General features: G+C 50.3%; 1 protein-coding gene across 7 annotated transcripts in view; it reads left to right on the forward strand.

Annotated features, from left to right (window-relative positions):
• Positions 1-24,095, forward strand: part of cdh23 (cadherin-related 23) — an 815,609-nt gene that overhangs the window by 150,141 nt on the left and 641,373 nt on the right. The window lies entirely within an intron of this gene.

Raw genomic sequence — 24,095 nt, forward strand, 5'->3', positions numbered from 1 at the left:
GAGAGCGGGAAAACTAGTGCCCTCTGGCTTTATAGTGGTCGTGTCCTGTCTGGTGATTGGCTGCTGTGTTCTGTGTGTTCACTGGTCATCCTGTGTGTCAATCACTGCCTGTCTGTGCACCATCATATACCTGTGTGTATATTATGACACTCCGGATTGTAGCGACCTTCCAACAGCCACATTAGGGCATCAATGACAGAAATTAATCTGTGTCGTTATCCCAAGAATTCTGATTGTTAAGGTCACTTGAAGTACCTGAGAAATGTCAATTAAGCACTGAGCTAAGAATGCATTGTTTACTCTGCTCTCTGTTCTCGCTTGTAAATCTAATCTATGACTCCCAGCTTCCTTGAGCTATCACCATTGTGGACTGAGTTAGTCGAGTCATTTACAAATCAGCAGGTTGAGAGACAAATGGAGGTCAATTCAGTGCTAATTAACACGAGCAGGCTGACACAAAATTGTCAACCAAAATTAAGCTCTTAAAAACGCGGGTTTCGGAGTCCAAAGATTGCGACCCACACCGGAAATCCCATTCCAGGCCTTGCTCACAGAACCTGATAACCACACAATATTCCTAAGGGGCTTGACAGGGTAAATCCTGAGAGGGTTCTCCTCCTGGGAGAGTCCAGGACCAAAGGACATAGTCTCAGAATAAAGGGATGGCAATTTAAGGTTGAGATGAGGAGGTATTTCTTCTGTCGGAGGGTTAAGTCTTTGCTCCAACAGCTTCCTGACATTGTGGATATTTAAGGCTGAGACCATTAGTTTCTTGATCAGCCAGGAGAACTAAACGGGAAAGGACAGGAAAGTGAACTTGAGGAATGTCACATCAGCCATGAATCCTATTGAATAGTGGGGCAGGCTCAAAGGGCCGAAAGGCCTCCTATTTCATATGGCTTTATGGGTTAACCGACTTCTGGGCTATCCCTTTGATTCCATAGGTTTTGATTTTGTTGGCAAGCTTTTAATAATAATCTTAATCTTGTCACAAGTAGGCTTACATTAACACTGTAATGAAGTTACTGTGAAAAGCCCCTAGTCGCCTAGTACCCTGTTCGGGTACACTGAAGGAGAATTCAGAATGTCCAATTCACTCAACAAGCACGTCTCTCGGGACTTGTGGGAGGAAACCGGAGCACCCGGAGGAAACCCACGCAGACACTGGGAGAACGTGCAGACTCCGCACAGACAGTGACCCAGCGGGGAATCGAACCCGGGACCCTGGCGCTGTGAATCAGCAGTGCTACAACTATGCTACCGTGCCGCCCTTTTATCTGGCACTTGATCAAACATTTATTGCAAGTCCAGGTCGACCGTGTTCTCTCGTGAATCCAGCAGCGCAGTGTCCGCCGACACTGTTGGGACATGAGAATTACTGGCTTATTACCCACCCCCAATTGTCCTCTAGGGTGGTGCTGATCTGCCTTATTGAAGATCTGCTCGTGTAGGCATACCCCTGTTGATGTTAGGGAAGGAATTCCAGGATTTTGACCCAGCGGCAGTGATATATTTCCACTTCAGGGTGGTGAGTGGCTTTGAAATGAAATTATAATGAAATGAAAATCGCTTATTGTCACAAGTAGGCTTCAATGAAGTTACTGTGAAAAGTCCCTAGTCGCCACATTCCAGCACCTGTTCGGGGAGGCTGGTACGGGAACTGAGGGGGGAACTTGGGAGGTGGCAGTGTTTCCACTGGTAAATAAATCCGACTAATGGTGTTTCACATTTCTCCACTCCACCCATCTTTATTTGAAAGCTGTGAATTGTGTCTTGGGCCTCTGGTTAATTCCAATTCTCCTGCTGGCATTGTTCTTTGGTACGGGGGTGGGGAAGTGTTAGTAATGAAACAATACCGATCACCTGTTGTTGTACGTTGCGGATCCAGTGGAGGGGATGGTGGAGATCATGCAGATCCTTACGGAGTTTGGGGACTTTTCGGGGTATAAACTCAACGTAGGGAAGAGTGAGCTCTTTGTGGTGCATTCAGGGGACCAGGGAAGGGGGATAGACGAGCTACCGCTGAAGAGGACGGAAAGGAGCTTTCTGTACCTGGGGATCCAAGTAGCTAGGAGTTGGGGGGCCCTGCACAAGCTCAATTTGACGCGGTTGGTGGAGCAGATGGAGGAGGATTTTAAAAGATGGGAAATGCTGCCACTCTCGCTAGCGGGTAGGGTGCAGTCGGTCAAAATGACGGTCCTCCCGAGGTTTCTCTTTGTGCTCCAGTGCCTTCCCATTATGATCCCCAAGGCCTTTTTCAAACGGGTAAGTAGGAGCATCATGGGTTTTGTGTGGGCGAATAAGACCCCGAGGGTGAAGAGAGTGTTTCTGGAGTGTAGGGGGTGGGGGTGGGGCGGGGGGGGGGGGGGGGGGGGGGGGGTGCTGGCGCTGCCAAATTTGTGTGGCTATTATTGGGCAGCCAATGTGGTGATGATCTGTAAGTGGGTAATGGAGGGAGAGGGGGCGGTGTGGAAGAGGCTAGAGATGGCGTCCTGTGTGGGCACGGGCCTGAGGGCGCTGGCGACGGCACAGCTGCCGCTCTCGCCGACAAGGTACACCACGAGTCCGTTGGTGGCGGCGACGCTGAAGATCTGGGGGCAGTGGACGCGACACAGGCGAGGTGGGAGCCTCGGTTTGGTCCCCGATTTGGGAGAACCATCGGTTCGTCCCGGGAGGGATGGATGGGGGTTTCGGGGCTGGCATCGGGCAGGGATTAGAAGAATGGGGGACCTGTTCATCGATGGGACGTTTGCGAGCCTAGGGGCGCTCGAGGGGTAGTTTGGGCTAACCCGGGAAACACTTTCAGGTACATGCAAGTGAGGGCGTTTGTGAGGTGGCAGGTGAGGGAATTCCCGCTGCTTCCGGCACGTGGGATTCAGGACAGGGTGATTTCGGGTGTTCGGGTTGGAGAAGGCAAGGTTTTGGCGATTTACCAGGAGCTGAAGGAAGAGGACGAGGCCTCGGTGGAGGAGTTAAAGGGTAAGTGGGAGGAGGAGCTTGGGCAGGAGATAGATGAGGGTCTGTGGGCTGATGCCCTGAGTCGGGTTAATTCTTCCTCCTCTTGTGCCAGGCTCAGCCTAATACAGTTCAAAGTTACTCACAGAGCGCATATGACAGGGGCGAGGTTGAGTAGGTTCTTTGGGGTGGAGGATAGATGTGGGAGCTGCTCGGGGAGCCCGGCAAATCACGTCCATATGTTCTGGTCGTGCCCGGCACTGGATGGGTTTTGGAGAGGTTTTGCGAGGACTATGTCCACGGTGGTGAACGCCCGGGTCAAGCCGAGCTGGGGATTGGCATTATTTGGGGTATCGGACGAGCCGGGAGTGCAGGAGGCGAAAGAGGCCGGTATTCTGGCCTTTGCGTCCCTGGTAGCCCGGCGGAGGATATTGCTATTATAGAAAGATGCAAAGCCCCCTAGTGTGGAAGCTTGGATCAATGACATTGCAGGGTTCATCAAGCTGGAGAGGATAAAGTTTGCCTTGCGAGGGTCTGTGCAGGGGTTCCTCGGGCGGTGGCAACCGTTCCGAGACTATCTCGCGGAGCGTTAGGAGGAGGTCAGCAGCAGCCCAAGGGCGGGGGCGGGAGTGAGGGGGGGGTTCTTTTGGGGTGGCGTTTGGGTGAAGGTGGGGGGGGGGGGGTTTCCCTATTTGTGTTTTTAAATGTTATATGGGGGGTTATTGTACATGGGGGAAATCCAATGTATAATTTCTGATTGTTGTGTTCTTGTTTCTTTCTTTTTGTTGGGGGGGGGGGGGGGGGGGTGTTGAAAATTTGTTGAAAAATTTGAATAAATATATATTTTTAAAAAAGTAATGAAACAATACAAGTCACTTATTGCAAAATTACTTAAAACCAGAAACTCCTTCCAAGCAGCATGGTTCCATGTAAAAATTCATTTTGCCAGAAGATAGCCCTGGACTTTAAACATGTTGCGGCAAGATATTGCTCAACAATCTTTCCACGCCTTCCACCAAGGGGGATCCAGGACAGGGTAGTTTCCAGGGAAGAGTCTCGGATATTTATAAGGATCTTATGGGAGCGGAGGACACGGGGACCGAGGAACTGAAACTCAAGTGGGAGGAGGAGCTTGGTGGGGAGTTGGAGGGAGGCGTATGGGCAAACGCTCTTGAGGAGGGTAAATGCAACTGCAACATGTGCCAGGCTCGGCCTGATTCAGTTCAAGGTAGTTCACCGGGCCCACATGACGGTGGCCCGGATGAGTAAATTCTTTGGGCTGGAGGACAAGTGTGCGAGATGTGCGGGAGGACCAGCAAACCATGTCCACGTGTTCTGGGCGTGCCCAAAACTCAGGGGGTACTGGCAGGGATTTGCGGACGTCATGTCCCGGGTACTGAAAACAAGGGTGGCAATGGGTCCAGAGGTGGTGATTTTTGGGGTGTCGGAGGACCCGGGAGTCCAGGAGGGGATAGAGGCCGACGTTATGGCCTTTGCTTCCCTGGTAGCCCGGCGACGAATACTGTTGGCCTGGAGGGACTCAAAGCCCCCAAAGACTGAAGTATGGCTGTCGGACATGGCAAGTTTTCTCGGCTTGGAAAAAATCGCCTTACAAGGATGACTATCGGGGTTTGCTCGGAGGTGGCAACCATTCATCAACTTCTTCGCGGGGAAATAATTGTCGGCGGGGGGGGGGGCGGGGGGTGGTGGTGGTGGTGGGGGGGGGGGGGGGAGTAGAATAGTGTCGAGTAGGGGGGAACAATAGGCGGGTCTATTTGCGAGAGAGGAACTGTTATTTGCACTATGTTTTTGTAATTGATATTTGCACATTAATGTATATTGTTACTGTTTACAATGCCAAAAATACCTCAAAATTGTTTGTTTTATAAAAAATGATATTGCTCAACAATGATCAGTTTTTATAGCCCGAGGGCCCTGAGCAGTGTGTTGAAGGTGGACTGGTGATATTAAGTGTCATAATATACACCAGTATATCATAGTGCAGACACACACACACACTGATGGACACACAGTGGGACCAATCAGCATACACAACACCGCAGCCAATCACCAGTGAGAGCACACGCACTATAAAGACAGGGGACAGGAGAGTTTCTGCTCATTCTAGTAGCAGCCAGCTCGGGGCACAGAGCTCACAGCCTGCAACACAGACATTCACCATGTGCTGAGTGCATCACCTGGTTAGGACTAGGCAAGGGTCAACAGTTAAAGCTGGTATTGCATTTACCCACAGTTCAAGTATGTTAATATAGTTAACCTTATAATAAAATAGAGTTGCACCACGTCCAGTGTTGGTGACCTGTGTGTGATCCAGAACACCCAACACATCATTAAGTACATTGTAAGTTCTAGAGGCTGCTTAACACCCATCGGCTGGCCCTCGTACCCCAGCTGACTGCTCCTTTTCATTGGGGCTCAGCTGGACTTCGAACGCGTGGGTCCGATCTGGTGTTTGGGTTGGCGGGCAGCGTTGCAGGGTTTGTTGATCGATCGGGTAGCACTGGCAGTGGTTGGTTGATCGATCGGGTAGCACTGCCAAACAGCAAGGATTTTAAAAAATAATTTGCCATAAAATGCTTTACTTTTTCTGAAAATAAATCTTGCCGGTAGAGGCATCATTTCAAACGGTGTGTATCAGGTTTAGTATTTCAGGTAAGAGAACAATGTAAGTTCATAAATATTGGAATGAGACATTAAGGGATAAAACCCCAAAAGAATGCGATGCTGCCGAGACGATTAATCTGTCATAACCTGTCTTCAACTAATACGCTTCAATAAAGAATGATGGGGACTGCTGGCATTCTCATGGGATTTACTCCTTCAGACGCTCCTATTAGATTCATTTTCAATCAGAAGCGGCAGATATGTCATTTGGGTTTGTTCATTTGTTTTGCTGTGGAAGAGGCAATTTGAGAGCTCTGCCAATTGGGCGAGAGCCCTCTTGCAGTCGTCCATTACCCCATTACCGTCGCCATCACTCCTAAGGCTGTAATCTTCACTTTCAGATGATCCCTGACCTTACTTATCTGGGGCTGAGCTTTCTTCTTCAGTGATGTGTAGGTGGCTCCCATCCAGTAGCTGCTTTACTGCCTGCCTCTTGCTGGCTGCAGTTAATCATCGGACACAGATCTGTCACATCCTCTGCTGTGCTCCTTGAAAATCACTGCCAAAGCCCTTGTCAACCCTCTCTCCTTAGTACAAGAAAGCTACATCAGCGATTGGGCCTTTAGTCCTTCATCTTGAACCTTTTTCCTGCCTTTCTCCCAAGAAATTTCCGAGCACAACTTCCACGTGAGCCGCACTTTAACGCTTAACCATGATGTTCTATTTTATTGACCTCTTGTGGCCATCTTTGTCTCTTTTTGTTGATTTTTAGAGCATTTTATTCCAATTAAGGGGCAATTTAGCGTTGACAATCCATCTACCCTCAATCTTTGGGTTGTGGAGGTGAAACCCACGCAGACACGGGGAGAATGTGCAAACTTCACACAGCCAGTGACCCGAGGTCGGATTTAATACTGAGTCCGCAGCAACCTAGGCAGCAGTGCTAACCACTGTGCCACCATGTGCCGCCCCTGTTTCAAACCATGTGATATGTTGGGTGCTCGGACGCTGTCCATTTTGCAGGATGACTGTATGCTGGTGGAAGGCTGATCACTTGCAGGTAGGTCTAAGAAGTTCTAATATCCCTCAACTCCTGGTATCATGATGTGTTGGGTGCTCTGGATCCGTGGAACACATACAGGCCACCAACGCTTAAAATAGTGCAACACTATTTTATTAAGTTAGAAACTGTTGAACATACTTTCACTGTGGGTTAACACAATGTTAGATTAAACTAAAGACCTATGCCTGTCCGAACCAGTCTATGCACTCAGCACATGGTGAGGATCTGTGCTGTAAGCTGTAAGCTCTGTCCTTGTAGGAGGCTGCATCCCGAATCAGCGGGAACTCTGATGCCCCCTGTCTTTATAATGTGTGCTCTAACTGGTGATTGGCTGCGGTGTTGTGTGTGTTGATTGGTCTTGCTGTTTGTCGGTCTTGCTGTTTGTCCATCAGTGTGTGTGTATCTGCACCATGATATACTGGTGTATATTATGACACCATGTTAACGCTGATCATGGTTGGTTTCACCGGGGGAGAAACAAAACGTCAAAGCAGAGGTGCGCAGGACTGTGTGGTGTTTCTGTGTAGCGTCTTTGAGGTTTGGAGCTGTCTCTCACGGGGCACTATTTCACCTTGTGCAGGATGCTGACAAAAGTGTGAGGAATGCTACCTGCCAAACACGCGCAAAGCCGGCAACTAAAACTAATACAGAATAAATACAATTCAAGGAGGTTGACCGTGCAGGCGGAGGCTAATCATCCCCTGAATTGGCCCCTCACCAGAGCAATAAACATGAATCCTACTGCCCTGCTCCCACCCTGGCGCCTTCCATCTCTCTCTGCTTCAAATATCCATCCGTTTTCACCGTAAAAGTTCAAGGATCTTCTCAACAATTCTCAGTGGCAAAATATTCAGTGCTCAAAGTATTCTGCAAAAATAAATTTCTCCTAATCCCACTTTTCACCCCCTCGCTGGCAATGATGGGACGGTTTGAAAACATTCTTTGGACTTTTCACCAAATGAATCAGCATTCTGTCGGATGCTGAGTTTCTATTTACACTGGGCATGCTGAAGTTGGATATGTACGCACCATGATTCCAAACCGGCAGCTGCCATTATAGAAAGCCAAGAGCTAGCATTCTGCATTGTGCCAAGAGTCCAGTTGAGCATTGGGCCAAGTTTCTCAGAGTTGAATTGAGTCTCTATTCTTCTCCCTATTCCAACAACCAACTTTCAATTTCGATTTTTATTTTGTAACCGAATAGGATTGGTGGATAAAGTGGCTGAGGGATGTGTGGAAGACCAATATCGGCGTAGACATGTTGGCCAAATGGCCTAACATTGGCTGAGATGCTCTTCAGTGCCGATATTAAATTGATCTCTTCTTACCGCCGATTTGGCAAACAGGACAAGTAATGCTTTTCTCACATTCAGGCTATTAGAATTTAAAAATGTTTTCAACAAATCTCCTCTTGGCTTTTTAGGTTCAATGAATATGATCCCGGTATCTCGACTCTGTTATCATTTTCGCACATTTTTCAGAACTGACTCTTAAGCAGTGGATATTGCGAGTAATTTTAATGCCGTGGTCTCTCTCTCTCTCTCTCTCTCTCTCTCTCTCTCTCTCTCTCTCTCTCTCTCTCTCTCTCTGCTCAGTGGTTCCATTCTAGCCTGCGAGTCAAAATATTGTGATCTAAAGAGACTTGAGCACATCAAGCCTGACACTTGTTTGCGCTACTTGAAGGAGTGCTGCATTGTTGGTGATGCCATCTGCCGGACGGTTTGTTAAACCCGGGTCCAGTCAAGTGGATGTAAAATATCCCACAACTGTACTAACGTGGGCGTGTGTGGGTGTGGCCGTGCGCGTGTGGCCGTGCGCGTGTGGCCGTGCGCGTGTGGCTGTGCATGCGTGCACTGGCTTCAAGTTAAATTAAGAAAGGAAGGTGACCTTGTGTTGCTAGGTAACACCCCCTGCTACATTCATTCTTTACGCCATAGCCCTCTCTCAGCACAATAGAATCACAGTTGGAACTTAAGCAACCCCCGCGCACATGCAAACACCTTTATCCGGCATGAATTCCACTATAGGTTTTAACCTTCCAGTCACAGACACGTTACATTAGACCCACTTAAAACCAAACCTTACTCTCTCTCTCTCTCTCTCTCGTGCTGTTGCCCCCACTTGCCGTGACTTCTTGTTTTCCCTGTGATGATGAGGCCATGCTACAGCTTTGATTGCTGAGGGAAATAGATAAATAGATTTATCCAGTCATGATCTACAAAATATGCGAAAGCCTGTAAGATGTGAAATAGATATTGGAAGAAGAGGAGAAAACGATGAAACATATGTCACGCTCCATGGTGAGATTGTGGGGGAGATATTGGAGAAGATGATTTGGGCCTGTGTGTCTGGGTTAGGTACATGCTGGAGCTGGTACCACTTCCCTGATCCTTGAATATTTTTATGAAAGTGTTTATCTAATGCTCCCAAATGCTGTGATTCATTTGGCTTCGATTGGCATTTGTAATAAATTCCGTTGTCTAAAATACTCCTGGCATGAAATACTTCCCTTTTCGTCTAATCCTAACTTGAAGCCCCCTCTTCTTAAAATAACTCCCAAGCCTGGCACTGTCTCGGATGCTTTATTTTTTAAGCTCCCCACCCACTGCCTGACATGTACTGTTCTATGTTCTATAATGACAGGGAGTGGGATAGCTTGATCTTGGTTTCGGACAACGCTCGGCACAACATCGAGGGCTGAAGGGCCTGTTCTGTGCTGTACTGTTCTATATTCTATGTTCTATATATGACTAAGATGTTCCTGTGAAATGCCTTGGAACATTTAACTACGGTTTAAGGCACCATTTAAAGGCAAGTTATTGTATGTGCTGACCAATCCCCATGTCCTCGTGTCAGTGTGTTTCGTTGATTCATGGATTACCTTCTCGCGTGGGCAGTTCGAATGTGGCATGCCTCCAACAGAAGGGTGGTGGTGGTGATTATCAGAGGTGTGTTGGAAGGGGAAGAGAAGTAAGTCCATGGGAATGGAAGATTATGTTGATGCCGTTGGATGGGGAGGAGGCTCATGTGGGGAGGATTGGGCTGAATGTCCTGTTTCTGTGCCTTGTATTCATTGAAACCCCATCGTAACCCCAATGTAATTAGACAGGAACATGCTGACTAGAGGGTGCAGGTTGAAAGAGACAATGTGCCACCTTTCCGACCTATACACATTGAAGAATTGTAACTTTAAATCGGTGAAATATAAGGTGTTTTTTGTGATACTCTGAACAGCGGGAGATTGAAGTTGCTGCAATGCTCAGTGAATGATAACATGCTGGTGTTGTGCCAGATTTCAAGTTCAAACGCACCTATTTGGCTCTGCCCCAGAAGAGCATTGACAGCTTTCCCATTATTTAAATATGAAAAGAAAATTACAGGTTTTGGGAAAAAAAGCTACTAACATAAATCGGAGCTGCTCGTTATCAACCCATATATAGGAACCGAGTCAAACATTCATCAATTCAGGTCAAATATTTCAACTTATTTTACGTTGGAAACGTTCCTGAGTTGTGCACAACATTATTGGGAAAATACAGTGCGAGCATTGGGATCTTATTCATGCTGCTGGTTTGTATATTTATATATATCCTGCTCACAGCCCCACTGTTCAAAGCTCTGCTCAGTGTTCGAGTAAACCAGAGTTGGAGTTAACTGTCAGCGCTGATCTTTCTCTGAGCCTGAGCGATACTCCGGTGGGATAGGAACTTTTGCAATAATGCACTGAGTTACATGAACAGGGTCCGACTGTCAAGAGTTTTTAATCTTTGAAGAGATTTTTTAAAATGTGTTTGAGGTCAGAATGCCTGCGGGAGGGATCGCCTGACCACAGGTCTACATCTTCCCGCATTGTTTCTGGGTTGGGCCATTTAGCTTTCCGTGCTGAGGACAGATGGCGATGCCGTTTCATCTTCAAGCTGGCATCTTCTTCGGTCTGGGGGGAGTGTTGCCAGACCCAGGGGGCTCTCCATCAAAGTACAGGTTGATGAAGTTTCTGCAGCCCCTCTGATCTCTGCCGGCGGGGGGGGGGGGGGGGGGGGGGGAGGGGTGGATTTGTTTGATGGGAGGTTTGAGGAGCTCGACCGGGGCTTCCATGACTCTGTGGCCCCATTGCCAGCGAACGTTTGGGAGCCGTAGTTGTGCTTGGAACCTGGAGAGCCTCTGCAATCTCCCCTTGGCTGTTATTGTGCAAGTGTCAAGGTCACTGAACTGGCCATGACTCTCTCCAGCCAGGAGGAATCTAACCATCTCCTTCAGGAGCAATCGATGAGAAAAACCTAACTGGGCCAAGCTGATGAATGCTGTGGCTACAAGAGCGGGACTGAAATTGAGAATTCTATAGAGAATAACTCACTTCCTGACTCCTCAAAAACTGTCCGCCATCTACAAGGCACAAGTCAGGAGTGTGATGGGATACTCTCCACTTGCCTGGATGAGCGCGGCTCCCAACAACACTCAAAAAGCTCAACACCATTCAGGACAATGCAACCTGCTAAAATGGCACCCTATCCACCACCTTTCCAGCATTCACTCCCTCCATCACCAACTCAATGTGCACCATCTACTGATTGCAGCAAGGCTTCTGAGACGACCCCTTCGAATGCACAAGTTCTACCAGCAAGAAGGACAAAGGCAGCAGATACATGCGAGCGCCACCAACCGCAGGTTCCCCTCCGAGCCACACGCCATCCTGACCTGGGAGTATGTCACCGTTCCTTCACTGTCGTCGGGTCAAATTCCTGGAATTCCCTCCCTAGCAGCACTGTGGGTGTACCTACACAGACTACAGCGAATCAAGACAGCGGCAGCAAGCAACAATTTGTAACCCATCAATTGAAACAATGAGAAAAGAAAGCAAACTTTTGATCCAAGGTGAGATGGCCCCATCTATTGTTAAAAGTCAGATCATCCAGACTAGAGTGTACCCCTTTTCTATGAGTGAGTAGAAATATGGGAAGCGAGGTCTCGTCCAAATAGTAAGAACCAGCACAAGAACAATTAGCATGCAATTAGCAAGCTCCAAAACCTAGGACTGGGCTCCCCACTCGGCAACTGGATCCTCGATTTTCTGACCAACAGACCACAATCAGTAAGAATGTACAACAACACCTCCTCCACAATAGTCCTCAATACCGTGTCCCCGCAAGGCTGCGTACTTAGCCCCCTACTCTACTCCCTGTACACACACGACTGCGTGGCAAAATTTGGTTCCAACTCCTTCTGCAAGTTTGTTGACGATACGACCATAGTGGGCCAGATCTCGAATAACGATGAGTCCGAATACAGGAGGGAGATTGAGAACCTAGTGGAATAGTGCAGTGACAACAAGACTCCATGCGGGAGGGATGGGGAGGGATGGGCGCCGCCATTTTGTGCTCCTCCTGCAACGTGCGATCAATGGGCGGCGCCATCATGTCCATCCCCGACCGTGTGCGACCCGTGGACGCTGTCATCTTGGCTGACGGCTAAGGACCCCGGGATGGAAGGCTCCACGGTGCCTGAAGAAAACTCCCCGATGCAGCAACTACGACTGGCTTCTGTGACCCTGGACCAGTCGCAGCCCCGAATGCTCCAAACGGCAACAACGACGGTATTCATAAACGGGTATGAGACGCCCTGCCTGATCGACTCTGGGAGCAAGGAGAGTTTTATACCTCCCGATACGGTAAGATGCTGTTCCCTCCCGATCCACCCAAGTAATCAAAAAAAAATTCTGTCAGCATGGTCCCATTCTGTAGAGATCAAAGGGTTCTGCATCGCAAACCTCACCGTGCAGGGGAGGGAGTTCAAGAACTTCCGGTTTTACGTCCTCCCCCACCTCTGTGCTGCCACATTCTTGGGGATGGATTTTCAGTGCAACCTCCAGAGTTTAAAGTTTAAATTCAGCGGCCCTATACCCCCACTCACTATCTGCAGTCGCGACCCTCAAGGTCGACCCGCCTTCCCTGTTTGCGAACCTCACCCCGGATTGCAAACCACACCCCGGATTGCAAACCAGCCGCCACTAGGAGCAGACGGTACAGTACCCAGGACCGAACCTTTATCCGGTCAGAAGTCCAGCGGCTGCTGAGGGAAGGCATAATCCAGGCCAGCAATAGTCCCTGGAGAGCTCTGGTGGTAGTTGTAAAGACCGGGGAGAAGTAGAGAACGGTCATAGACTATAGTCAAACCATCAATAGGTACACACAGCTGGATGCGTACCCTCTCCCCCGCATTTCCGACATGGTCAATCGGATTGCACAGTTCAAGGTCTTTTCCACGGTGGACCTTAAGTCCGCCTATCACCAGCTCCCCATCTGCCCGAGCGACCGCAAATACACTGCTTTTGGAGCAGATGGGCGGCTCTATCACTTTTTAAGGGTTCCATTCGGCGTCACTAACGGGGTCTCGGTCATCCAATGGGAGATGGACCGAATGGTTGACCGGTACGGTTTGTGGGCCACGTTTCCGTACCTCGATAGCGTCACCATCTGCGGCCACGACCAGCAGGACCACGACGCCAACCTCCGCAAATTCCTCCAGACCGCAAACGCCCTGAATCTCACATACAACAGGGAGAAATGCGTGTTTAGCACCTACCGTCTAGCCATCCTTGGCTACATAGTGCGAAATGGAGTGATAGGCTTCAAAGGCCCCCTCCCCTCCACTGATCACAACACGTACTTCCTGAACGTGATTGACGAATACTCCCGTTTCCCTTTCGCTATCCCCTGCCCCGACATGACCGCGGCCACAGTCATTAGAGCCCTCGGCACCATCTTTACACTGTTCGGTTTCCCCGCCTACATACATAGCGATCGGGGGTCCTCCTTCATGAGCGATGAACTGCGTCAGTTCCTGCTCAGCAACGGCATTGCCTCGAGCAGGACGACCAGTTACAACCCCCGGGGGAACGGTCAGGTAGAGAGGGAGAACGGTACGGTCTGGAAGACCGTCCTGCTGGCCCTACGGTCCAGAAGTCTCCCAGTTTCCCGCTGGCAGGAAGTCCTCCCAGACGCTCTCCACTCCATCCGGTCGCTGCTGTGTACAACAATGAATCAAACACCCACGAACGCCTCCTTGTCTTCCCTAGGAAGTCCTCCTCCGGAACGTCACTTCCGACCTGGCTGGCAGCCCCGGGACCCATCCTGCTCCGAAAGCATGTGCGGACACACAAATCGGACCCGTTGGTCGAGACGGTTCATCTCCTCCACGCGAACCCTCAATACGCCTACGTGGCGTACCCCGACAGCCGACAGGACACGGTCTCCCTGGGGGACCTGGCGCCCGCCGGAGCTCCATACCCCCCCCCCCCCAACACCAATCACCTCCTCCCTCCCACCGGCGCACCCCACAGCTGCCCCCTCTGGAGCTCCACACCCCTCCCCCCTCCGGAGCTCCTCCACCCCCCCCCCCAACACAAATCACCCCCTCCCTCCCACCGGCGCACCCCACAGCTGCCCCCTTCCCGGGTGGATCGGTCCTTCCCCCAGCCCCGCCTAAGGGTAGTGGAGCAGGAAGAGGCATTGCGATGCTCCCAGGGACGACGGTGTCCGAACCAGCACCTGCATCACCACCGGGGCTGAGACGATCGGCGAGGATGACCAGGGCACCCATTCGACTCATCGAATCCGTATAGCAAAGCAAGAAATGCCTCTGTAAATAATTCAGTTGCCCAGTAAAAGTGGCATTGTAAATAGTACTGGTAGTGGATAGTACTGGTAGTGGATACCGGAGCATAGCCGCCGTGTTAGCGGCATCCTAGGTACTGACCCTGTAAACCCCTACCATCATACGGCCCACTACCCCCGCCGGGTTCTTTTTTAACATGGGGTGAATGTGGTGGTATGTATTAGGGGTATTATGGTACCCTGTGATGCCGAGAGGCTATTGGTGAATAGACGCTAGGACCCGATTGGATCAGCCGCCTACTGGCTCCACCCAGTAAGGCGGAGTATAAGAGCCCGGGTTCTCCCAGCAGCCGCATTCTGTAACTGTGCTGCTGGGGAACAAGTCTGCGTAATAAAGCCATCGATTGACTCCTCCTCATCTCGTCTTGTGAGTCATTGATTGTGCTACATTGCCTTATTATGTATTTTCTTTTATTCCCTTTTCTTCCCATGTGCTGAATGATCTGTTGAGCTGCTCGCAGAAAAATACTTTCCACTGTACCTCGGTACACGTGACAATAAACAAATCCAATCCAATTGTAGGGTATTAAGGTCAGTTCGGCTGCTATAGTGGATGAGCATATTGCTATGTCAGATTCCGAGATCTAAACTGCGAGGCTCTGGAATGTAGCTTAAGTCCTTGATCCTATTTTGAGAGTTGAGTGTGTAATAACTTTGCAAATACCTCTGAAATGTTTTCTTTCACCAAGAATGTGGAGTGGGCCATTATCAATGGTCACCACTGAACGAGAAAAAAAATATTGTTCGTTCTGAAAATCCGTGGTAACTTTTTAAAAAGAAATTTAGAGTACACAATTTTATTTTTTTTCAATTAAGGGGCAATTTAGCGTGGCCAATCCACCTGCCCTGCACATCTTTTGGGTTGTGGGGGTGAGACCCACGCAGACACGGGGAGAATGTGCAAACTCCACACGGACAGTGACCCAGAGACGGGATCGAACACGGGTCTTCAGTGCTGTGATGCAGCAGTGCTAACCACTGCGCCACCGTGCCGCCCTTGTGATATTTTTGAAAGGAATTTTAGACATCCGGTATTGAAGGCAATTAAAGATTAGTACAGAAAAACACAAGGTGCTGCATGTCGGAAGTGGGAGCTACTAAATCAACGGTTGGAGTAGAGCGTGTCAGCTGAGACCTGGGTCAATGAGCTGAACCGTGGGTCAATGAGCCCAAAGCAGTGCGAGCAAGCAAGCAACGGCAGAAATAGGATGTCGGGTTGGTCGCACTGCTAACTCAGTTGGAATTATTCAATAGAGGCGTTCAAGTGCAGGGGGATGGCACTAAACCAGGCTACCTGTTTGGAGAGCTGGGGAAGCCAATGGGCCAAATGCTGCCTCCTGTGCCGTAACAATTCTCTGATTAAAATCTGTGACGGTTGTGCCAAAATTGCACAGTTCTTGGGCTGTTACATCAATGGGAGGGAGGAACACCAATGAGGGAACTGACCCACCTGCAGGAACAGTGCAGAGCATGTCGGTGGTGAAAGTTGCTTCAGTTGTAACCTTCAGAAAGAGAGTTGGATTAAAAATTGAGGGGAACAGGCCTCTTCTGCACTGTACGATTCTGAGTCTAAGATGTTTGCAGGACATAGAACATAGAACATAGAAAAATACAGCGCAGAACAGGCCCTTCGGCCCACGATGTTGTGCCGAACCTTTGTCCTAGATTAATCATAGATTATCATAGAATTTACAGTGCAGAAGGAGGCCACTCGGCACATCGAGTCTGCACCGGCTCTTGGAAAGAGCACCCTACCCAAGGTCAACACCCCCACCCTATCCCCATAACCCAGTAACCCCACCAACACTAAGGGCAATTTTGGACACCAAGGGAATTTATCATGGCAAATCCACCTAACCTGCACATCTTTGGACTGTGGGAGGAAACCGGAGCACCCGGAGGAAACCCACGCACACACTGGGAGGATGTGCAGACTCCGCACAGCCAGTGACCCAAGCCGGAATCGAACCTGGGACCCTGGAGCTGTGAAGCAATTGTGCTATCCACAATGCTACCGTGCTGCCCTTAAGAACAAATTAATCTACACTATATCATTCTACCGTAATCCATGTACCTATCCAATAGCTGCTTGAAGGTCCCTAATGTTTCCGACTCAACTACTTCCACAGGCAGTGCATTCCATGCCCCCACTACTCTCTGGATAAAGAACCTACCTCTGACATCCCCCCTCTATCTTCCACCATTCACCTTAAATTTATGTCCCCTTGTAATGGTTTGTTCCACCCGGGGAAAAAGTCTCTGACTGTCTACTCTATCTATTCCCCTGATCATCTTATAAACCTCTATCAAGTCACCCCTCATCCTTCTCCGTTCTAATGAGAAAAGGCCTAGCACCCTCAACCTTTCCTCGTAAGACCTACTCTCCATTCCAGGACAGTGGGATTAAGTGGATTGCATCACCACAGAGCTAACAAAAGGTACAACTTGTGAAGATTGATTCTATGAATCCAAGTCACTTAACTTTGCCATGTAGGAAATTCATGGACGTGTAACGCAGACTAAGCATGTAACAAATCTTGAATTTCAGTTGGTGATGAGGCCTGCAAAACACCAGTCCAGACGCTCCTTCCAAATTCCTCCTTTTGCAGCATCAGTTTTCAGTGTCGGAGTGGTGTGCCCATGGAGATCTCTGCTGGAGTTTATAAATGATCTACCTCCAATGTAATTAATTTAATTTGTATTTATCCTCGTTCTGAATTAACGAGGTGTTTTCAGACACAGATGCCCTGCAAGACTTCCGTGTAGAGTTGCTGTGAAACCTCCTGCTGTGGGAGACCCTGGGAGTGTTGAAGGGCTCCATACTGATCTGATTAAGCAGATAAATGTATAAAAATTCAACACTGGAAACAAACTTCCACTCGGTGTGTTTATTTCTCCTTCATCATCGCTCTTCCTCGCTTCCCTGTCAACAGCCTTGATCCATCAGCAAATAAATTGAGTGGAGCCGGTTGGGGAGAATCATCTTAGTGTGACGTCGCTATTGGCCAGGTATCACTCTTGGGGGTGTGGGTGACCTTTCAAAGAGCGTTTCAGCACTCGCAGGCATAAAATAATGCTTCCCTATTATTCTAATGGACGCTGGCTTCCTCTGGAAACACTAGCAGTGCATTTAACACAGGAGTGTTTTTTATTCTTGCATGGGATGTGGGTGTCACTGACACAGCCAGCATATTTTGTCCGTCCCAATTTGCCCTTGAATTCAGTGGCTTGCTGGGTCATTTTGGAGGGCAGTTAACAACCGAGCACCACCTGGGTCTGGAGTCGCCTGCTGGTCAGGTTTCCTTCCCTAAAGGGCATTAGTGAACCACTTGGATAGTTAAGACAATGGATCATCGCATGGTCACCATTACTGAAACCAACTTTCAATTTCAAGTGCTTTTGTTGATTATTTGAATTCCGATTTCACAGCTGCCCAAGGTGGGATTTGAACCATTGTTCCCACAGCATTAGCCTGAGGTACTGGTGTAGCAGCATTGCCAAAGTGGGAGCAATCGCTTCCACTGGCATTTTGTCAACAGCTGGACGGCAGGTGTCTGGATGGGGGCCATCATTAATTTTCGGTATCTATCTGCTAAGGGACATCCATCCGCTCTTAGTTAATTATTGCCGGTGAGAGCGGCGCAGTGGTCAGCTCGGCTGCCTCACGGCGCCAAGGACCCGGGTTCGATCCCGGCCCCCGGGTCACTGCCCGTGTGGAGTTTGCACATTCTCCCCGTGCCTGCGTGGGTCTCACCCCCACAGCCCAAAGATGTGCTGGTCAGGTGGATTGGCCACGCTAAATTGCCCCTTAATTGGGGGGTGGAAAAGTTGAGTACTCTAAATTTATAAACACAAAATTATTGCCAGGGAGAGTAAGGTGGAAAAATAGTTTTTTAAAAAGTCTTGACTGCTTTAAAATGGTTAGAGCTGCTCCTGTGAACCATGTTCATTGTTTTCCTCAACACTTAAATGTCTTGGTGTCACATTTTATTTGACACTTCTGTGAAGCACCTTGTGACATTTTGCTATGGTAACAGCATTTTGTAAATACAAGTTGTTAATACTGAAGCTCGGACTGGGCCTTCTGGTGGGTGAAGTTTTTGTGAAGTATTTCTCCGATTTAGACCCTCGAGGTTGAAGAGTAAAATCACAAGTCGCAGATTTCGTCCGGCCGCACTTGACATTGCTGTCGGGGCTTCTTCGAGGAGCAGGAATTCTTGTCAGGATATCATTACGGCAAATTTAACAACAGATTGCAATGGACTGGATGCAGCACCCTGGGAAGCGAGTACAATAGATGAATTGTCCACACTGACACTCACTGGGACTTTAATACTTGCGATTACTGCTAACGAGAGAAGGGCAAAAGGATTTTCCAAAATAGAAAATTTCTTTGAAGCTTCTATAATATCTCGATGCCAGCTCATCTAACATCAGAGTACAGGGTTAAATAGAAACACGGCTAATTGAAATCCACGATTTCAAAGGCAATAAGCTTTCTGCTATTGTCCTCGCTTGGTGCTGATTGCAATCCAGTCTGTTGATTGCTATTTTCTTTCAGCAGCATAATGTTATGGAATTACCAGCGAGTACAGTTTATCATACAGTGAAACTTCTGAGATCGGTCAGTAATTCTGATTTGAGACACCCCTGGATGGCTCTTGCTGACTGACAGAGCAATGAGTGCAGTCCAATGCATAGCGGACCAGTCAAGTGTCAGCTTGGATCAGCATCATTGGTCATTTTGGCTTCAGGTGCACCTCTTGTAGCCTGAGAACCAGTGCTGTGTGGTCTGTGGAATGGTCCGCTCCTTGAATTGACTGCATTTGCTCCTGCTGATATATATTCCATCTGCGTTCGCCTCTATCTGCTGCCCCCCCCCCCCCCACCTGCCAGCATGCCATTATGGGTCCCCCCACTCCCATTGGTTTTATTCGTCAAAGTGCTGGAAAATCTGATGGGAAAAGGCAGCTGGTGGACAACCTTCCCTTTCTCCCTCCCACCCGAGACTTCACTTGCGGGGGAGGGAGAATCCTATTCCATCCCGTATCTTTGGTCAGGTCACACTCCCTCAGTGCTGCACTGGAAACTCAGCTTGAATAATGTGAGAACCCCAAGCCATATTTTCTATTTTTAAGACTGTGAGGAAAGGAACCTTCTGCCAAGAGGTATCTATTATGTTGAGGCAAACTTTAATTTAAACACTGAATTGACCATATTAACATCAAAGAAATAGCTTTACAATCGGTAGTTAAACAGGTCTTCAGAAAAAGGAAAAGGTTGAACTTACACCTGCCACTAATTCCAATTGAACAACCCATTGCAGTTCAAATGCCACTTGTAAATAAAGTTCACAAAACAGGTTACTTATCTGCGTTGGGACTTTTAGAGAGAGTTTCTTTCGAGGGCAGTTCTGCTTAACCTTGCATTTGGGAAAACTGCTGTTCAACTTAAAATCCTGTAACTGACTGCAAACTATATGCAGACCTGGCTTCTCCCATTAATTGCATCATCTGTATCCCACTAGGTTCCATAACCTGCTTAACTAGGACTAAATACAATCCCTAATAAATTATCAACACCCCAGGAACCATCCAAAAAATAAGCAATGTTCCATTAGCCCTTTATCTGTAACCAAGTAAGGAGTTGGACTGAACAAGTACCTCACCTTTTATGACTCTTTAATTACAGCTTCGGCGGGCACGCTGCCTGTATGTATTTAAAACCAGGGTTTTTAATAACATTGCCACAAATACGAAATATATATGAATTTATTACATTCATCACAGCGTCCCTGGTGGGTTTATTTGCCAGTCAGCTGTTTGTCAAAACCTGTTGTCAACACGGCTGACGTGATGTGCGCCGGTCGTTTGGGGCGGGGGGGGGTGGCGTGGAATTCACTATGGGGGAAGATACAGCAAGGAGTCCCACTAAGTGTATGTGAATGTTGGAAATTTCTACATATATATTGGCTGCAGTAATGTTATTAAGAACCTAGATTAAGGTATCCAGACGTGTGTCTGCTAAAGCTGCAAATAAGATGTTGTGAAAGGTGAGGTCATGTCTAATTTTAACCATTTGCTTGTTTACAGAGAGATAGAACCATCGAATTCCTGCAATGCAGAAGGAGGCAATTCGGCCCATCGAGTTAGCATCGACCCTCTGAAAGAGCACCCTGCCTAGGCCCACTCCCCCACCCTAACCCCTCAACCCCACCTAAGCACATCTTTGGACACTGTGGGAAAATTTAGCATGGCCAATCAGCCTAACCTGCACCTCATTTGGACTGGGAGGAAACCAGAGCACCTGGAGGAAACCCACGCACACACGGGGAGAAAGTGCAAACTCCAGATAGACAGTCACTCAAAGCCTGAATAGAACCTGGGTCCCTGGCGTTGTGAAGCAGCATTGCTAACCAAATGAAAACATTGTTATGATTGTTGGAGATTCCCCGGAGTGTAGATAATTTATGGGGGCGTGGTATTTAGTCCTAATTAAGCAGGTCATGGCACATAGTGGGATACAGATAATGAGAAATCATGTCTGTAGTAAGCAGTTTTGCCTGTAGGATTGTTTTAGCCTGATAGAACGGTTTTCAGGTTGTGCCTGAAACGGTGTCTCGCCGCACAATGGTACAGTATGTCTCCCTGTGTTTGCTAACTTTATTTACAAGTGACTTTTGACCTGTAATGGGCAGTTTTACAAATGGAAAGATTTTGGGGTTTAGTCCTGTATCCTAACATAAATTGGGGTCTAGTCTGGTACAATAACCGTAGTTAAATGGGGTTGCTGTCATTGCATGGCGAGAGCCCGAATGTCATTGGGGGATGGAGGCAATCGAGCAGGGAAATCCTGCCAACGTGAAAGCCATTCTGAGACTCGCCCTCGATTCTTCACCCCCGCAATCATTGGTGCCTGCCGAACGCGAGGGTGGAAAATTGCGGATATGGAAGGATTTTCGTTGAGTAGATTGGGCCTGGACTCATTGGGGTTTAGAAGAATGAGAGGTGACATTGTTGAATCTTGGGGGGCTTGACAGGGTAGATGCTGAGTGGTTGTTTCCCCTTGTGAGAGAGTCGAGGACGAGAGGGATAATATCAGATTGCTCATTTAAAACAGCTGAGGAGGAATTGCTTCTCTGAGGGCAGCGAATCTGTGGAATTCTTTGCCTCAGAGAGCTGTCGAGACTGGGTTGTTAAGTATGTTCAAGGCTGAGATAGCCTGATGTTTAATCAGTAAGGGAATCGAATGTTATGAGGATCAGTAAGGGAATAGAGTGTTATGTGGATAAGACTGGAAAGTGGAGTTGAGGATTATCATGATCTCATTGAATTGTAGAACAAACGCAATGGGCCGAAAGGCCTACTTCTCTTTTGTCTTAAGACCTTGACTCATGATTTCTCTGATTGGGGTTTGAGAAAATGCTTACATAGTCTGCTTGAGCTCGCTCTCCCTCCCTCGCGCTCTCTCTCCCTCGCGCTCTCTCTCCCTCGCGCTCTCTCTCCCTCGCGCTCTCTCTCCCTCGCGCTCTCTCTCCCTCGCGCTCTCTCTCCCTCGCGCTCTCTCTCCCTCGCGCTCGCTCTCCCTCGCGCTCGCTCTCCCTCGCGCTCGCTCTCCCTCGCGCTCGCTCTCCCTCGCGCTCGCTCTCCCTCGCGCTCGCTCTCCCTCGCGCTCGCTCTCCCTCGCGCTCGCTCTCCCTCGCGCTCGCTCTCCCTCGCGCGCGCTCTCCCTCGCGCGCGCTCTCCCTCGCGCGCGCTCTCCCTCGCGCGCGCTCTCCCTCTTTCGCGCGCTCTCCCTCTTTCGCGCGCTCTCCCTCTTTCGCGCGCTCTCCCTCTTTCGCGCGCTCTCCCTCTTTCGCGCGCTCTCCCTCTTTCGCGCGCTCTCCCTCTTTCGCGCGCTCTCCCTCTTTCGCGCGCTCTCCCTCTTTCGCGCGCTCTCCCTCTTTCGCGCGCTCTCCCTCTTTCGCGCGCTCTCCCTCTTTCGCGCGCTCTCCCTCTTTCGCGCGCTCTCCCTCTTTCGCGCGCTCTCCCTCTTTCGCGCGCTCTCCCTCTTTCGCGCGCTCTCCCTCTTTCGCGCGCTCTCCCTCTTTCGCGCGCTCTCCCTCTTTCGCGCGCTCTCCCTCTTTCGCGCGCTCTCCCTCTTTCGCGCGCTCTCCCTCTTTCGCGCGCTCTCCCTCTTTCGCGCGCTCTCCCTCTTTCGCGCGCTCTCCCTCTTTCGCGCGCTCTCCCTCTTTCGCGCGCTCTCCCTCTTTCGCGCGCTCTCCCTCTTTCGCGCGCTCTCCCTCTTTCGCGCGCTCTCCCTCTTTCGCGCGCTCTCCCTCTTTCGCGCGCTCTCCCTCTTTCGCGCGCTCTCCCTCTTTCGCGCGCTCTCTCTCTTTCGCGCGCTCTCTCTCTTTCGCGCGCTCTCTCTCTTTCGCGCGCTCTCTCTCTTTCGCGCGCTCTCTCTCTTTCGCGCGCTCTCTCTCTTTCGCGCGCTCTCTCTCTTTCGCGCGCTCTCTCTCTTTCGCGCGCTCTCTCTCTTTCGCGCGCTCTCTCTCTTTCGCGCGCGCTCTCTCTTTCGCGCGCGCTCTCTCTTTCGCGCGCTCTCCCTCTTTCGCGCGCTCTCTCTCTTTCGCGCGCTCTCTCTCTTTCGCGCGCTCTCTCTCTTTCGCGCGCTCTCTCTCTTTCGCGCGCTCTCGCTCTTTCGCGCGCTCTCGCTCTTTCGCGCGCTCTCGCTCTTTCGCGCGCTCTCGCTCTTTCGCGCGCTCTCGCTCTTTCGCGCGCTCTCGCTCTTTCGCGCGCTCTCGCTCGTTCGCGCGCTCTCGCTCGTTCGCGCGCTCTCGCTCGTTCGCGCGCTCTCGCTCGTTCGCGCGCTCTCGCTCTTTCGCGCGCTCTCGCTCTTTCGCGCGCTCTCTCTCTTTCGCGCGCTCTCTCTCTTTCGCGCGCTCTCATGCTCTCTCACGCGCTCTCATGCTCTCTCACGCGCTCTCTCACGCACTTTCTCTTGCTCCCCCGCTCCCTCTCTCTTGCTCCCCCGCTCCCTCTCTCTTGCTCCCCCGCTCCCTCTCTCTTGCTCCCCCGCTCCCTCTCTCTTGCTCCCTCTCTCTCGCTCCCGCCCTCGCTCTCTCTCGCTCCCGCCCTCGCTCTCTCTCGCTCCCGCCCTCGCTCTCTCTCGCTCCCGCCCTCGCTCTCTCTCGCTCCCGCCCTCGCTCTCTCTCGCTCCCGCCCTCGCTCTCTCTCGCTCCCGCCCTCGCTCTCTCTCGCTCCCGCCCTCGCTCTCTCTCGCTCCCGCCCTCGCTCTCTCTCGCTCCCGCCCTCGCTCTCTCTCGCTCCCGCCCTCGCCCTCTCTCGCTCCCGCCCTCGCCCTCTCTCGCTCCCGCCCTCGCCCTCTCTCGCTCCCGCCCTCGCCCTCTCTCGCTCCCGCCCTCGCTCTCTCTCGCTCCCGCCCTCGCTCTCTCTCGCTCCCGCCCTCGCTCTCTCTCGCTCCCGCCCTCGCTCTCTCTCGCTCCCGCCCTCGCTCTCTCTCGCTCCCGCCCTCGCTCTCTCTCGCTCCCGCCCTCGCTCTCTCTCGCTCCCGCCCTCGCTCTCTCTCGCTCCCGCCCTCGCTCTCTCTCGCTCCCGCCCTCGCTCCCGCGCTCGCTCCCGCCCTCGCTCCCGCCCTCGCTCGCTCTCTCATACACTCACTCTTGTGCACTCTCTCTCTTGCGAGCTCTCTCTCGCTCTCTCTTGTGCGCTTGCTCTCTCTTGTGCGCTTGCTCTCTCTTGTGCGCTTGCTCTCTCTTGTGCGCTTGCTCTCTCTTGCGC

The sequence above is a fragment of the Scyliorhinus torazame genome, chromosome 28 (genome assembly GCF_047496885.1).
Source record: "Scyliorhinus torazame isolate Kashiwa2021f chromosome 28, sScyTor2.1, whole genome shotgun sequence".
Lineage (NCBI taxonomy): Eukaryota > Metazoa > Chordata > Chondrichthyes > Carcharhiniformes > Scyliorhinidae > Scyliorhinus > Scyliorhinus torazame.